Below are 5,960 nucleotides of genomic sequence, written 5' to 3' on the forward strand. Positions count from 1 at the left end.
TTTTCAGAGAAACAGAACAAGCAGGAAAAAATATATATGGATTTATTACAAGAATTGACTCTTGAGATTATGGAGGCCCAGAAGTCCCAATCTGCTTTCTGTAAGTTGGAGACCTCTGAAAACCAGTGGTGTAATTCTGAGTCCAAATACCTAAGAACTGGGTGGTCACTGATTAAAGTCCTAGAATCTGAAGCTTGAGAAACTGGAGCTCTGATATCCAAGAATAGATGATGATATCTCAGTTTCAGAAAGGAATAAATTTGCTTGTCTGTGCCTTATTGTCCTTTTCCATCCTTGGGTGATTTAATAATGTCCACCCACACTGATAAGAACAATCTTCTCTGCCAAGCCTGTGATCCAAATGTTAGTCTCTTCCAAAAACATCCAGATGCACCTAGACAATGTTTTACCAGCTGTCTGGGCATCCCCTTAACCTACTCAGACTGACACGTAATGTTAAGCGTCTCACCATGTGAGAAAGAACTGCATTCCGTTTCCATATCAAGGTTATTTTTCAGTGAGTAAGTTCATTGGAATAATACATTTTGAGAAATGAAGAGTAACATTTGCTCACACAGTTTTCAAATCGTGTAATTTGGAACCATGGTTTTGTAGTATTGTTGCTGGCCAACATGGGCCCTTGCTTTAGTAGAAATGGAAATTAAAACTAAAGCACAAGTTTACAGGCAAAGCTTTAATTGAAAAGTTACAGGGAAGATAGGAAAGGACTCCAGCTTAGGTAGCTGGAGAAAATACACTCACAGAGGGGTTCAGACTGGCCTACCTGGGAAGGTGGGAGGCTGGCTTTTAGGAACAACTGGTGAGCTGAGGTCTAGTTGATCATTATCTCAGTACTGGTATCAGAGTTCTAGAATCTGTACAGCTGAGAGATGGTTTCAGTCCTAGAGAAGGGTTGCCTCTGTCCATGTTGGTCTCAGTCCTGTGGGCTCCACCTTTGCTGGGGTCCAGCCCAGGTGATCACACATTCAAGACAATGGCCAGAGACCTCTGGGTGCAGCAGAATGTTCCAGTAAACTTCTTATGTTGATGTCCTGGGTCTTGACAGGAGATGAGATCACATAATTTCAGAGCCAACCAACCTTGTCCAGCCAGCTCCTAAGCAGATATTCTCTAACTAATCAGCATACATTCATGCAGAGCTGAGAAGAGACCTCGCCCAAGATTTACAGCAACAAAGGATACAAAGTGAAGCTCAAGTTTTGTTCTGTTCTCAGTTACCTTTTGGTCATCTGTAGGTACAAATGAAGAGTCACGGTTCATAGCAAAAATGGCTCTTCAGTCCCTGACTGTCCCAGAAGAAAACACAAAGTCATGATTTCAATGAGTAGCAGGTAAGGGCCCAGGATTCTACTTGTTACCTACGCTGTGGTGGTCCCTGGCTATGTCGTGACGGGACCAGTGTGTTACAAGGTGTTAAATACATACATAAATAGAGTTCTGTAACCAAATAAGTCTAAGACAGCTAAATAAAATTAAACAAATATCCTAGAATAACTACCATACTTTAAAATTCAAAAATGTATTTTGAATTCTAAATAGGGCAACCCCAGTATGAAGCATATTCCCCTTTCCTGAGTTTTGTTTTTGTATGATGCTTGGAGTTTTAGGCCTTTGCAGAAATAAAGGCTTGTAATGTACATTTTTGTCAAAGCAAATGAGTTCTTTACAGTGGATGGTGTTTCTACACGTGACCTTGAAAATAAAGTAACAAAGGAGGAAAGTAGGAATATTAGGCTGACAGACATTTTAAAGTAGGGCATAGGCTGCCATAAAAAGCTTTTTGAAAGTTTAAAGTAGGAGTTAAAATGAGTGCTCTATGAAAGATACTGGATTAGAGTCTCTGAATATTTATTATACAAATGTGCAAGTGTATGACCAGCTTCTTCTCAGCGTGGGGAAGACATGGGCTAGAATCCAATTCACATTTGAGATCACTTCTTTTTAAAATTTCATACTAGAAAAGAAGGCTGTGTTCGTTAACTTTACAAAGATAAGCCCCAGGATAAGATTTGAGCTCACTGTGGTGTCTTTAATTATCTAGGGAGCCGCCCTCAGGAAGTGGTCAGGACCCCTGTGAAGACAGGTGAGGGGATCCAGCGGGAAGGATTGAAGGAGGCAGCTGTGGGATTAATTTGGAGAAGCACCTTTGCTGAAATTTCTCATAAAGTATACATGGAGAGCAAGGGCATCAGGAGATATAGAACTCTCTGGGTCAAAAAATAAATCTGAATTTCCATGGCTTTTCTGTGTTAGTCCTTATTGAAAAATTCATTTACCACTAATGGTGTCAAGTGGCCCTGTCAGTGCTTGTTATTGTAACAGAAAGAAAAATAAGGAGCCAGGCCTGAAAAGCAATGTTGCTATTTCTATTTTCCAACTGCTGGGGAAAACAGATTCTGTTATCTAAACCTTGAAGGGCCAAGGGTCCAAAGAGCCACCTTGTTCTGGTGTGTTTCTAAAGCCTAGTAAGAGGTACTAGTAAAAAGAAGGTGGAAAAATCCCAGGAAAATGGAAAATAAACTAAACAATAATTCTAAAGCCCTAGCATGTGCCACTTTTTAAATCCTAGGAAATATCAGATATAATACTATTTTTTTTTACCTATATAAGAAAACAAGTCATAGCTATGTCAGTTGTACCATGTGAGTCTCAATTACATTGTATGAACTAGGAATTTTTTTAAAAAATTAGATCCTATCAACATTTGTACTTTTCTAACCCAGATTTCTAAACAACCCACAAAGCCATATGCAGGACACTCCCAGAAAAAGGCCAACTAGTGGAAACTATGCTGAAATAACTCAAGTCTTTAATGTTATCATACTGGTCTCAGTAACTTAACACATAGAAAATACTCATGAAAGATATTTTATCAACCCAAACTAAGAAGCTCAGGCAGGCGCAGTGATATGTGTTCACTCGTGGGCCTACTTGTTTTCGATACTGGTCTTCAGTGATAATCACTCTGTGTAAGATTTATTCTCCATGAGCCGCCGCACAGCAGTACTTAGGTCTTTACTGGTCCCTTGGGAGGGAGAAACAGTTGCCATCCCGGGTCATAATAACTCTATCTGAATAAATAGCAGTTTCAACCTGAATTTGCAAGCTCAGAGCTCACTCATCTTTTACCCACCTGATGAGAAGTTGTTGGACACCAGGCACAGAAGATTTTTTCCTCTTATTTTTGAACTCCTGGGGTACATAAGGATTTAACGTGATTTTCCTTTATTCTGAACGTATCAGAGCATCTCCTCCCCCCCCCCCTTACATACTCTGCAAATATCTGGGCCCTTTCTTTAACACCTTTTCTGGTGTCTGTGAGTTCAGAAAGAATCTAGAATTAGAATGTCTGGAACTCATGAGAATGGAGTGGTCATTTTGCCCAATGGTTTCGTTTGATAAGGACTTACTAGAGACCCAGAAAAGTGTGGGAACTTGCGTATGATCCCGAGCGTTTATTGGCAAATCTTGGCCTAGTCTCCCTGATTTTTGATCTCATTTCATCGAGTGTTTCCTGGGTCTGGTATCCTCACGGAGTCAAGAAAATAATGAGACACTAACACTAACCATACTTTGTGAAACTTTGATATCTGTCTTCATCTAAAGTTGGGTTATGTCTCCAGAATCTTGAATTTCTAACTCAACTCAGAAGTCAATTGTTAAACCGGGCATGGTGGTGCATACCTGTAATCCCAGCACTCGGGAGGCTGAGGCAGGGGGATCACTGCAAGTTTGAGGCCAGCCTGGGCTATAAAGTGAGCTCAAGGCCAGCCTGAACTGCATAGCAAGACCTTGTCTCAAAAAGACAAAAAACAATAAATAAAGAAATATCTCGCCAGGCATGGTGGCTGCACTCCTGTAGTAGGAGGACTGTTGCAAGTTCAAGACCAGCCTGTGTTACAAAGTGAGCTCATGGCCAGCCTGAACTGCATTGGGAGAGCCTGTCTCAAAAAAAAAAAAAAAAAAAAAAAAAAAAATCACTTGTTTTCTGGGTGTGGTGGCACATGCCTATAATACTATACTCACTCTTGGGCGGCTGAGGCCAACCTGGGCTACATAGTGACACTAAACTACATAGCAAAACCCTGTCGAAAGAAAGAAAGAAAGAAAGAAAGAAAGAAAGAAAGAAAGAAAGAAAGAATCACTTCTTTGATTTCCCCATGAAGGCAGGTGTCTCTTTTGCAGTATTCTTTTTTTCAGAAGAGAAAAAAAAAATAAAAGCAATGATACAGAATTTCAAAACAAGATGATAGGAAATTAACAATGGTCATTATATTTCATACTGTTAACTTCAAAGTACCTGCTCAGATTTCAAGATATAGGCATGCAAAACTGATCAAACAATATAAGCACAAATTGTTCCTTTCAATGATCTAATACAAATTAGTAGTATAATTATACTAGTTATCTTGTGTATATATGTGTATTTTCCCCCCATACCCATATGTGTATTTTACTGCATACATTTTAAAAAGTAAATAAGAAAATAGAGTGTGGTATATAATAATACAGCCTACAGAGGAAGCTTAAGCACAGCAAAGGGAGATGGAGAATATGTGTATGCTCAGGGGTTTGAAGGCTTGGTGCTGTACTTAGGGTGATTAGTGAAGAAGTCACCAGTGAAATGACCTTTAAACAAACATAGAAAAGAAATGAGGGAGGAGGACTTTCAGCTATTGGGGTGAGAAGATTTGAGAATAAAAATGAGTCTGATATGTTTGAACAAGACCACTGTAGAGGTTCCAGTGGAAGGAATGGGGGGATAATGGTAAGGGATGATGCTGGGAAGGTTATGGGATAAACTCTCTCCCCTGAGAATGTATACACAGGACCCCTAAATTGCAGAAGGTGCTGGTGTTTGGCAAAAGGATCTTAAAAATAGTAATAAAATTAAAACAAGATCTTAATGATCATTAGATCCTTAGGCCTTAATCTAATATAACTGCTGTCTTGTAAGAAGAGAAACTTAGACACAGATGTGTATGCACGGAGGACCACATAAAGATAGAGGACAAGGCAACCACTTACAAGGCAAAGAGACAGGTTCCAGAAGACACTAACCCTGCTAATGATTTGATCTTGGACTTCCAGGTAACAGAACTGTGTGAAAACAACTCACCCTTGTGCAGTTCACCTGGTCTGTGGCATTGTGTTGTAGCAGCTCTTGTAAGCTACCACAGAGATGAAAAGACCATACTGTCTGTGTCTTTGAAAGTCATTTCAAGTATTTTGAACAGAGTGTGAGCCATTGGGGTTTTTGAGCAGATGCAGGGCATAATTTGGCTGATATTTTAAAGAGGTCACTTTAGCATCTGTATTGAAAGTAGTCCACAGGGTGGCACGGAGAGAAGAAAAACCAATAGGAGGGTGTTGCCAACATTTACACGAAGGTAGGAAGTGATGAGAACAGAAAAGCTTTGGAATATAATTTCAAGTTCGTGCACAAAAGATTGTTGGATAAATTGGAACTGTGATGAATGAGAGTAAAAATAATTAAGGAGCTGACAATAACCCAAAGCATTTGATTACGGCAACTGGAAAAATGGTAATTCATCAAGATGGCTAAGACTGTAGGAATAGCAGTTTTTAGTGGGGAGGTCGAAGTTTAACTTGGTCATGGTAGATCTGCAGTGCTTACTCATCTTTGAGTTTGAGATCCTGTTGCATATATTAATTTAGAATTCAAAGGAGTGGTCAGGGCAAGGATATAGCTACACTGAGAGAGCTCACATACTGTATAAAGAAAACAAAAAGAGAACACGTGATATGGAGGGTCCTTGGAAGGTTTGAGGTTGGTAGGATAAGCAGTAATGAAGAAAATCAAGCAAAGAAGGAACAGCAGGTGCAGTAGGGAGGGAATGAAAGAATGATTTCAGAGAAGACATAGCAAGAATATATTTCATGGAAAAAGAATGATTGCTAGGGTAAATGCTCCAGAT

The 5,960-nt window shown here is 39.7% G+C and overlaps 1 long non-coding RNA gene across 2 annotated transcripts; it reads right to left on the reverse strand.

Annotated features, from left to right (window-relative positions):
- Positions 1 to 684: 684 nt before the first annotated feature.
- Positions 685 to 3,325, reverse strand: LOC102020980. 2 transcript variants are annotated; one of them, XR_001231056.1, is made up of 2 exons: positions 3,155 to 3,325; positions 685 to 1,250 (listed from the first exon to the last, which is right to left on the reverse strand). It is a non-coding gene; the product is annotated as an uncharacterized LOC102020980 (long non-coding RNA). The 2 variants fall into 2 exon arrangements; XR_001231055.1 differs by having other exon boundaries at positions 685 to 1,307.
- Positions 3,326 to 5,960: the final 2,635 nt, after the last annotated feature.

This window comes from Chinchilla lanigera, unplaced genomic scaffold (genome assembly GCF_000276665.1).
Source record: "Chinchilla lanigera isolate Chin_1 unplaced genomic scaffold, ChiLan1.0 scaffold00006, whole genome shotgun sequence".
Classification (NCBI taxonomy): domain Eukaryota; kingdom Metazoa; phylum Chordata; class Mammalia; order Rodentia; family Chinchillidae; genus Chinchilla; species Chinchilla lanigera.